This window comes from Brienomyrus brachyistius, unplaced genomic scaffold (genome assembly GCF_023856365.1).
Source record: "Brienomyrus brachyistius isolate T26 unplaced genomic scaffold, BBRACH_0.4 scaffold40, whole genome shotgun sequence".
NCBI lineage: Eukaryota > Metazoa > Chordata > Actinopteri > Osteoglossiformes > Mormyridae > Brienomyrus > Brienomyrus brachyistius.
The window spans coordinates 1,321,088-1,332,122 of NW_026042315.1; the positions used below are offsets into that span (position 1 = coordinate 1,321,088).

At 44.7% G+C, this 11,035-nt stretch overlaps 1 long non-coding RNA gene across 1 annotated transcript; it reads left to right on the forward strand.

Annotated features, from left to right (window-relative positions):
- The first annotated feature begins 895 nt into the window (after positions 1–895).
- Positions 896–2,391, forward strand: LOC125722620 (uncharacterized). Its single transcript, XR_007386480.1, has 3 exons — positions 896–1,035; positions 1,840–1,938; positions 2,069–2,391. It is a non-coding gene; the product is annotated as an uncharacterized LOC125722620 (long non-coding RNA).
- Positions 2,392–11,035: the final 8,644 nt, after the last annotated feature.

The following is an 11,035-nucleotide window of genomic DNA, read 5'->3' on the forward strand; positions in this document are numbered from 1 at the left end:
TACCTGGAGGAAACCCCACAACGACATGGGGAGAACATGCAAACTCCACACACATGTGACCCAGGCGGAGACTTGAACCCGGGTCCCAGAGGTGTGAGGTAACAGTGCTAACCACTGCACCACCATGCCGCCCCGCATGTGTGTTCATCAAACTTAAATATTTAAATATTATTGTAAGTTGGCATTAACCTTTTTTCACTGGCGGGGACTTTCCCACGCAGGTGCAGCATTTTTCTCGGCTGTTATCCACGCTAAGTTGGCTGCACAGTGTAGAAGCAGTGTGGTCTTGTAGGCAAGATGGCGGTTGAGACCATGTTGTTAATATGAAGTTAAATAAGTGCTGTAGTCATGTATACTATGTGTTTCAAGGCTATTTTGGTTTTAATTTTACCAATAATATCACTTTTAATCGTAAGTTAGCGTTACTTTAAACTAGCGTAGAACTAATGTTAACGTGTTTTGTCTATGACGTTTGCCTTACAGTTTAATGTCAAATATTAGTTTAAGTTAACGTTAACTAAAGATTTAAAAAATTAAATCCAAAGTAGCCTTAAAACGCATTTGTTTAATTTCATATTTCTTTTATGATGTGCCACATTCAGTTGAATTTCACATTGCTCAATTATGGTAAATTTCCGATAGTTGTGAAGACAGGGCAAATGAGGCAACAAACTTGATCAAAGATTAAATTTAATTCTTGCATTTATCATGCTTAAAAATAACTATATAGTGAATATGTACCTTTACTGCTTGACACTGTTCATGATTTTCTTTTGATTGAAAACTGATTAATATCCAAAACTCTCATGTTGTTTAAATCACAGAAAAAAAACATATCTCTTTTGGTTTGTAACTAAGATGGTATATTTCTCTTTACAGATCTGTGAGGAGTTTCTGAGAATCAGTGGCATATCACTTGAGTCGACATTTATGTCAGAGCTGGACAGGCAAACTCCAAAGCTGTTGTCACTTTTCAACGCAAAAGGAGGAGTCGTCGGTCAAAGAATCAAGTCCCAGATGATGACACTTATCCAGGTAAGAGGAAAAAATGGTCTTATGTAAAACATTTTCCATCCAAAATGTATTCTCAATCATGTAGTCAGCAATATTTCACCGTGTTCCTAATGGGAAGGATGGCGGTGTCTGTGTATCTGCAGCATATGTTGAAATCTATTGAGTCAGTTGTTATGACACATGGTGAGCACATTCATACTACCCAGAGACTGATCATGAGACCCCCCCACCTCTCATTCTTTAAAAGACAACTACATGTAAGGCATTGTTCTAAGAGTAGCATAGTTTAAGGGGATAGTTAGCCCCCACAGTGAGTTAACATGACCTTGCTATTATGATGATCTAGTGTGAAAATGTCTGCCCAAACATTCACTGAAGTTACACTTCCTCTGTGCTCCACGACTGTTCTATTGGTTAATAGACATGTTGGCTGCATATGTATGTAATTGCATAAGTAATGCAATTCCCTTGTCACCATTTTCCAAGACTGTGCCTTGCTCCTAAGCAGTCTCTTTACACATGAAAGGTCCACTAAAACTTGTTTAAGAAAGCATTTGAGGTGAGAAATAGACAATGCACTAATAGAAGCTTGATTCATATTAATGAACACAGCCTACTTGGACAGTTAAATCTCAAATTTGTGAATTGTCCCCTTGACGTTTTTGAGTCACCAACATGCACATGCAATATGCTTTTTTGTTTTGTTTTTTTGAGATGCCGGCGCTAGTGTGAGATCTTGTAGTACAGAGCTATATGTATAGTAGGACCTTTAACAGCAATCTGACATCAGGCTGTGAATTTTGATCAGATTTTACTTTTTAACAGGACCCATCTGCCTCTGTGGAGAAAAGGAGAGAAGTGGTCCTGAGATGCCTGATTGAGTACATGGGGGAGAGACAGGAAGACCTCATCAGTGTCCACCACGTATGTATCGTGCTTAGAGCTACTTGTCTATTTTTCTGTTTGTATGTATTCATATTGTGAGGTATACATATTTATCTCATTACTTGTTTGTCTGACCTAACTCTTGATTCTTTTTTGTCTCCACCAATAGAGTCATGATGAAACAGAGGTGCACGCTGAGCTTGGCAGTTGCCCACTGAAAATTTACATATGCCATCAGCCCGACATGATTGGGATCATCATAGAAGGACAGCCTGTGGTCAGAGGTGTGCCAAACCTGTCGAAAGCATGCTGCCTCCTGTTTGGACTTACCTATGCCCTCGACCTCAAGTATCCCTCAAAAATGGTGTATACTTTTGTATATATATATATATGTATGTATATATATTATATCTCTTTGTGGGATTGGACCCCATGCGTCCTAAGCCATCATCCAAGTATGCAAATCTCCTTACCTAGTTGTCTTAGATTATTTCTCAGTGGCAACTGGCATTGTTTGCCGTCATTAGAAAAAAATCAGTCACTTTGGTAGGTGATTTTGCTAAATGCCAACATAAACGTACTGTAACATAATCAGATAATTTTATAATATTCAAGGTGATATAAATATTTGTCTCTGAATTTTACCAATATTTTGATTTGAAATAATTAGTTTTACAAATTTCTTTTGTTTGTTTTTTATCTTAAAACTCATTTGACAGGTACAAGTTGCTCAGGTAATATAATTTGGTTATTTTCCTTTTTTGTTCATTATTCAGTGCCTTAATTAATGTGCACTTTGGCCTGTGTTCTGTGCTGATTATTACCTCATAAGGTAAATACTCAACAGTGTTGTGTGCACAATTTGGAAGTTCTTAAAAATAATGGTCAAAATATAGAAATACTGTATTTCGGACAATGCAGTTCCAGTGTGATACAATGTGATGTTCTGGCTCACATTTACCTTTATCTAAACATTGCAGATTGTGTAGTTTGGATATTTCACTTTATTGTTAAGAACAGGTAGAAAATACACTTAATACACTTATTGTGTACATTTGCGGCCACATTTATTGGCTGTTTTGTAGTCCCTGTTAAAAGTGAAACTGGTTGACATTGAATAAATGTTATTGTTTTCAATCTATCTTCCCATCTTTTTCTTCTTCAATTTAATTTGTAACTGTTTTTGACAAAGTCTGTTTATGTACAGTTAATCACTGAAGTACTTAGAATATATAGCCATTTAGATTTTTTTTCTGAGGTTATAGACAGGACTTGATTAAAATTAAAATGTTTATTCACATTTGATTAGGTTAATTTTACTGAGAAAATAAAGTTAATAAAACCTAATTAAAATGAGTACAGGTTACTTGTAGCAACCCATAAATAAGTTACCTGTACCAATAAAAGTAGGTTTATCTAACTGAGCAATACTAGTACTATTAGTTAACTCAACTTGATTTTGTTGTGTTTGTATTAAGTAATGTTACAGTGTTTATTACACTTAAAAAAGGCTGCAAGTTGACTCAACTTAAAACATCCAATGCAGCCACTTGCCTCACTTTTTATAAGTTAGATCTAGGTATTACTTTTTACAGTGTATTCGAAGGAATAGACTTTTGATATTCCCTTTGACATATTAGTTAAATGACATGGGATTAACAAGAACAAATTTAGAATATCAACAAGTTAAATCTATAGTAAAAAAGAAATTAGGGTTTAATCAAATCAAATTACAAATACCACCAAGTGTGGCAGAATTCCTTAATCTGAAAACCTCCAAATTACTGTCTAAAATATACAGGACACTGTATACCAAAATGGATGAATTAATATCCTTACCTTTTGCAAAATGGGAGGCAGATCTATCAGCCAGCTGGGACCACAATTTCTGGTCTAAGATATGTTTAAAAACCTTTAAGCTGATTAGAAATCCCAGTTTACAGTTAATACAATACAAAATCCTGCATAGAGTGACTATACAGGGCATCGGATGTTCAGGATGGGTTTTACGTCTTCTAACAACTGCTCACACTGTCAAGGCGACACACCTGACAGTTACATCCACGCTTTTTGGTTCTGTCCACCTACTCAGATGGTCTGGCTCAGGATCTGTGAAGACTCATCAAAGTGTCTGAGATGTACCATTCCAGCCTCTCTTTCAGTCTGCTTGTTGGGCGACCTAGATGGTGTCACTACAGATTATGACACAACCCACATGGCTTTCACCGCCTTATGCATTGCTAAGAAGACTGTCCTTATGAACTGGAAGAATAAAAATAACCTTAATATCAACCAATATAGAGACAGTTTGTTGAACCATATTAGTCTTGATACAGCTTCTGCCGCCACAGTAGATCAGTCTCTCTGGGCTCCTTTGATCAGCTCCATCACCTAGTGGGGGTGGGGGGTCATGATTTTGTCCTGCTTTGGTCAGTGTTGTTGGCATGGGGGGGGCATATTGGCTCGGGGCGTCTGGGGGTTCCCTGGGGGTGGTTTGCTGGGGGCGTTCGGCACTGGGACTGCGGTCCTGGCCTGGATGGGGCTTTGGTGGCTCTTGGGTGGGGTCCTTCTGGCGGCTGCATGCGGCGCTGCTGGGGGAGCCTGTGCCGGCGGACGTAGGTTACCGGCCTGGTGGCCGTGCTGCTCCTGGGTACATCCGGGGCGGGCTTGGGGTTCTGGGGGCGCTCTGGTCCTGGGTCCTGGTACAGTAGGTGTGTCGCCGGGGTGTGGGTTGGTGCGTGCACGGGGGCTCAGCCCCGGTGCGGGGGCCTTCGGCGCGTCGGTGGAGCTGGGGGCCTCTTCGGCTGGCGGGGAGGTTCTTACCATCTGTCCGCGGGGGGTCCCTGCTTTTGGGGTATCCACTCTGCGGGGGGGGAATCCAATAGAGGAGGAGGAAGGACTCAACCTGGATGTCTTGTTTTATGCAGTATGGGAGTTCACTGAATGCTGGGGCGGGGGTAGTTTTTCCTCTGGGGTGGGGTCCGGTGGGGCGCCTTGGGCTCTGTGGGGCTGGGTGGTGCCGCTGCCTTGGGCCCCGGTCTGGATGGGCCTGGGCCCCCCGCTCTGGGTGGATTTCGGGGAACAGGGGGTGCCTATGGGGGTCAGTGGGGGTGCTGGCTCCAGAGGGGGGGAACTTGCCCCCCCCCCCCCCCCCATTCCTTTCCTCCCCATCCCGAAGTGCCTCCCTCCTCCCGCTCCATCACACCACAACACACATAGGGCTTTGAGGTGCAGGTGCATGGCTGGGATACGGGGGAGGTATTCCTCCTCTGTCCCCTTGCGACCACCTGTATCTCAATCATACATCAACACTTAGACACTCTCATTACTGATTCTCTCATGACACATACATTTAGGGCCTTGGGGGTGGGCACACAGTATAGCATCCAGAGGGCGGTCTGTTCATTCAGCCTTACCTCTGGTGCCAGGGCCCACATCTCAATTTTAATCACACATAGACATTGAGGGTTCTGCTGAGGGGCCAAGCTAACACCAACTGTTGGTCGGCAGGGGGTGGTTAGCGTCATGCCCTTCACCTGTTTTAAAAGCACTTTAGAACAACACGCACCAACACCACATCTGAGCGGGCGAAGGAGGGCATGGGGTCTTTTCGCACCCCCGTTCTCCGTTCGCCATTTGGGGCTGGGGGTTGAGAGAGGAAGAGCTGGCCGTCTGGTCGGGGTTCTCGGCTGCTGCGGGGTCCGGGGTGGTCTTCTGGTCTCCTCACCAGAGGAAAAAATGGGGTCCACATAGAGTATATATGGGGAGTGAGAGGATTTAAGGGGATAGAAGTAATTTGTCTAACTACAGGCCAATCAGTCTAACTTGTATAACTGGTAAAGTTATGGAGGCTATAATCAAAGAGAAAATGGTAGATTACCTGGACTCTAAACATTTTGCGGGATAGCCAGCATGGATTTAGGAGAGGTAGATCCTGTTTAACAAATCTGTTGGAGTTTTTTGAGGAAGCTACTCAGGAAGTTGATGATAAGAAGGCCTATGATGTCATCTACTTAGATTTCCAAAAGGCTTTTGATGTTGTCCCCCACAAGAGGCTCCTACTTAAACTCAAAGCGACAGGTATTTTAGGTACCGTAGCGACCTGGATTGATAACTGGTTAACAGATAGGAAACAGCGAGTAGTTATAAGAGGCACAATGTCAAAGTGGGCTTGCGTTCATAGTGGGGTACCGCAGGGTTCGATTTTAGGACCACTATTGTTCCTAATTTACATAAATGATATGGATACCAATATATACAGTAAACTGGTGAAATTTGCAGATGACACCAAGGTGGGTGGTGTAGCAGATACTGAATTAGTGGCTCAGCAGCTACAGCGGGATCTTGATTTAATTAGTGACTGGGCCGATACCTGGCAGATGAAATTTAACGTCGATAAATGTAAGGTACTCCATCTAGGGAGCAGAAATATAAAGTACAGGTATTTCATGGGTGTCACAGTCTCAAGCAAAGGAGACTGAGGGGGGACATGATCCAGGTATATAAGATTCTAACAGGTTTGGATGCTGTTCAACCAAATAGTTACTTCAGCATTAGTTTAAATACACGAACTCGTGGCCATAGGTGGAAATTAGCGGGAGAACACTTCAAGCTGGATTTAAGGAAGCACTTCTTTACACAGCGTGTAGTCAGAGTATGGAATACCCTTCCTGATAATGTAGTGCAAGCTGAATCCTTGGGTTCCTTTAAATCAGAGCTAGATAAGATTTTAACGACTCTGAGCTATTAGTTTAGTTCTCCCCAAGCGAGCTTGATGGGCCGAATGGCCTCCTCTCGTTTGTATAGTTCTTATGTTCTTATGTTCTTATGTTCTTATGTGTACAGCGTTCATTTCTGTGTGTCACTATGTTGGGTGAATGTGTAAATATTTGTTTATGTGTGCATGAGGGTGGGAACGTATGCTTGTATATGTGTGTGCCTGTTTGTCTATACGCATGTGTCAGGTTGGGTCCTAGACTCCACCCGAAATAACATCTCGGGCTCTATTCCCCCCCCACCACACTCCCTGCCGGTGGATGGGGCCCCCGGCCGCTGGTGCCCCCGGCCGCTGGTGTGTTGGTGGTTCTCGTTGTCCGGGGATGGGTGTTCGGGTGGGTGCTGGCTCACCCTTGGCGGTTGCCTGGCGGGATCTGGCCCTCCTGGCTCTGTCGGGCCCTTGCTGGGGGGTGGGGGGGCCCTTGGATCTCTGGGCCCAGGGCTTGGTCTACCCTGGTGGGGCCGGCCGCCGGCGGAGCCTGCGGGTTCGACGCCATGGCCCCCTGGGGCTCCTGCACTGTGGCTGCCGGATGGCCTCCCTCCGGAGCTCTCCTCTGCCCTTTTCTGGGTGAGGGGCTGCTATTCTCCCTGCGGCGGTCCTCCGGGGGCGCCCATGCCCTGGGGGGCCTCTGGATGTCTGGGGTCCGGGCCTTCTCTGTCTGCTTCATGTCCTTGGGGATGGGGCTGTGGCTCCCCACACACACTACTAGACATTTACATGGAGTAACCTTATGAACACCAGCGCGCTCACATACACAGGTGTACAAACAGGTTCTCACAGACACACACTGTCTTGATCGGCTGTTGCTCCTTAACATGCTCAGTGACTCGTACAGATGTTGGTTGTTTTCTCTCATTAGCAGGTATTGAAGCAGAGTGGTTCTCTTTCTTTTTTTCTTCTTTTTTCTCTTTTCCCTCGCTCTCTATTTCCCTTCTTCTCTGTTTCCGTCCTTCTGTCCCCCTATCTCTCCCTCTCTTGAGGAAATAAATAAAAATGAATAAATAAACAGAAATAAAGTAGTCCTCCACAGAGGGGGGGGTGGTGGAGGGAATAAAAAAAAATATATATATATAAAGGAATGGATCCACATCTACTCCATGTTGTCTTTCCACCGGTGTCCCTCAGGGCTCGGTTCTTGGCCCTCTCCTATTCTCCCTCTATACTAAATCTCTTGGCGAAGTTATATCCTCACCTGGCTTCTCTTACCACTGCTATGCTGATGACACTCAACTCATCCTCTCCTTCCCTCCCTCAGACACTCCTGTCTCCACTAAGATCTCTGCATGCTTGGCAGACATCTCATCTTGGATGACCACTCACCAGCTAAAACTCAACACTAGTAAAACTGAGCTGCTTTACATCCCGGCTGACTCATCCCCCCTCCAGGACCTTGCGATCTCTTTTGACAACTCCCTGATCCGTCCTTCGGTTTCTGCTAGAAACCTTGGAGTTACCATAGATGATCGGTTGTCATTTTCCTCACATATCGCCAGTCTCTCGCTCTTGTCGGTTTCTCCTCTTTAACATCAGGAGGATACGTCCATTTCTTTCCACTCAGGCTACCCAGATACTCGTCCAGTCCCTCGTCATCTCACGCCTTGACTACTGCAACTCGCTTCTAGCGGGATTACCACTGAGCGCCATCCATCCCCTCCAACTGATTCAGAATGCAGCTGCTCGTCTTGTTTTCAACCTTCCCAAGTTCTCCCACACCACTCCTTTGCTGCGCTCCCTCCACTGGCTTCCTGTAGCTGCCCGCATCAGATTCAAAACACTGATGCTCGCATACAGAGCCAAAAATTCTCTGGCACCATCCTACCTAAAGGACCTCATCACACCCCGCACTGCACCACGATCTCTCCGATCCTCCAGCACTGCTCGACTGGTCCCACCTCCCCTCAAGGCACAAGGAAGACACGCATCTCGGCTCTTCTCTGTCCTGGCACCTAACTGGTGGAATGAACTCCCCCTAGATGTCCGAACAGCTGAATCCTTGAATGTCTTCAAGCGACAACTCAAAACATTCCTTTTTCAGAAATACCTGATGTAGTACTTCTGTATTCTTACTCGGCTCCTTTTTTTGGTGAGAAAAAAAAAAAAGCACTTATGTAAGTCGCTCTGCCAAATACTGGAAATGTAAATGGGTGAACCAATATAACAGAGACCTTTTTCACTGTTGGAATGCAAATATGGGCATTCAGTTTGTGGTTGCTGCATATTCATGTATTGTGAACATCCATCCATTTTCCAAACCGCTTATCCTATATTGGGTCGCGCGGGGTCCGGAGCCCATACCGGAAGCAATGGGCACGAGGCAGGGAACAACCCAGGATGGGGGGCCAGCCCATCGCAGGGCACACTCTCACACCATTCACTCACACATGCACACCTATGGGCAATTTAGTGACTCCAATTAGCCTCAGCATGTTTTTTGACTGTGGGGAAACCGGAGTACCCGGAGGAAACCCCATGACGACATGAGGAGAACATGCAAACTCCACACACATGTGACCCAGGCGGAGACTCGAACCCGGGTCCCAGAGCTGTGAGGCAACAGTGCTAACCACTGCACCACCATGCCGCCCCATGTATTGTGAACATCATTTCCTACATTTCCAAAGCTGAGAGAGAGATAGGACTGCTACTGGCAAATGCTCAGAAAGAGGCCATCCAGCAAGGTAACCTTGATGCAAAAGAAGCTCTTCGGCAACTTGTCAGTGTTTTCTTGCACAATTGCGAAGTTTCAGCTCAGGAAAGTGTTTATTGTCTGACTAACATGAGGCTGAAAGAGGGTTTGCAAAAGCTGCAGTTTATCCCTACTGGAGAGAATGTGGTGAAATGAACCTTCCACTGAACATTATACGGAAGAAAGCTGATTGTGAGAATGAGGATGAACAGGGTATTTGGATGAACAGGATCACCAGCCATACCAAAAACAGAAGATTTTGCAGGAATGTGCCTGGCCAGATATTTGTCTGGAGACTGAACGTGAACGGTTAGAGCGTTTTGCCAGCAAAGCTAGTGTAACAGCAGAAATGAGAGAACAACGTGATGAGAACAGACTTGTTACCAAGCCCAGCTCGCCATTTGTTCCATGACAATCCTTCTGGTCTGTCCAAGCAGGAAGCACTGGCTTTGCTCACTGAACAAGCAGCAGTTTGAGATATTTTACAAAATACGAAGCTGGTGTTTACAGAAGACACGTGGTGAAAATCCAGTACCGTTTCATGTATTCATTAATTTTGCTATAGTGGAACTGACAGAAATTACGAGACAAAGATATGGAGTCTGAACAGTTGCTGAATCGGCTGAGGAAACGCAAAAGGGGTGATGTAATGCTGGAGGAAGACATTACTATGCTGAAACGATGTATGACAGGCAAAGCAGAAGACAGTACCGCTCTTCATATGTATGCAACCAATGATGAAGCTGATCAGCATAACTACCATATGCTGCAGAAGACATGCTCAGACCATGTCATCATTCACGCTCAGGATTTTGAATGGGTTGCTGCAACTGGCAGACTGGAAAAGAAAGATGGACATCATGCAAAAGTTCACAAGACATGTCTCTCAGAAATCACATGTAGGTGTCAATGCTCAGGTAATGCTGCTGAAAAACATCGACGTTTCAGATGGCCTGGTAAATGGAGCATTTGGTGCAGTCAGTGATGTGTGCTTTGATACTGGTGAGGATTTTCCATCAGAAATATACGTCACATGAGACAACAAAGCAGCTGGAAAGGCACTCAGGGGAAAGACGCCATGCCTCAAAGCAGGGTTGGACAAAGCTACACGAATCAAACTAGAGGAGGAGAGTGACAAACAGTGGTGGAACACGATGTCAGTTTCCATTGAAATTAGCTTGGTCTTGTTCAGTGCAAAAGGTACAAGGTCTGACAATGGACAAGTTTGTTGTATAAGTAAAAAAGTTTTGCAGCTGGACAGGCATATGTAGCATTAAGCCGTGTGACTTCTCTGGAAGGCCTCATAATAGAAGACTAAGGTAACTGCGATACATGCAAAACAAGACATTGAGACTGCAATGCAAAGCATGCCTGTATTTATTGAGCCTGTCATGGAAGCACCATCATTATGTAAGATTCCACTGCACATTTTTGAAGGACTTTCATGTCACCTGGATGAGCTAAAGCAAGACTGAAGGTGTATAGAAGCTGATATCATCTGTTTGTCTTCCCTTGAATTTAACCATGTCTCTATCAAAGAAGATGTACAGCTGAGTGGATTTTCATACCATGGGAAACCCAGACGGCATCTTGCATATGATGGTAGTGATGCTCTCTTTGCTGAATTGAAGAAGCAGCAACATGGTGGTGTGGGTGTGTATTATAAAGAACAT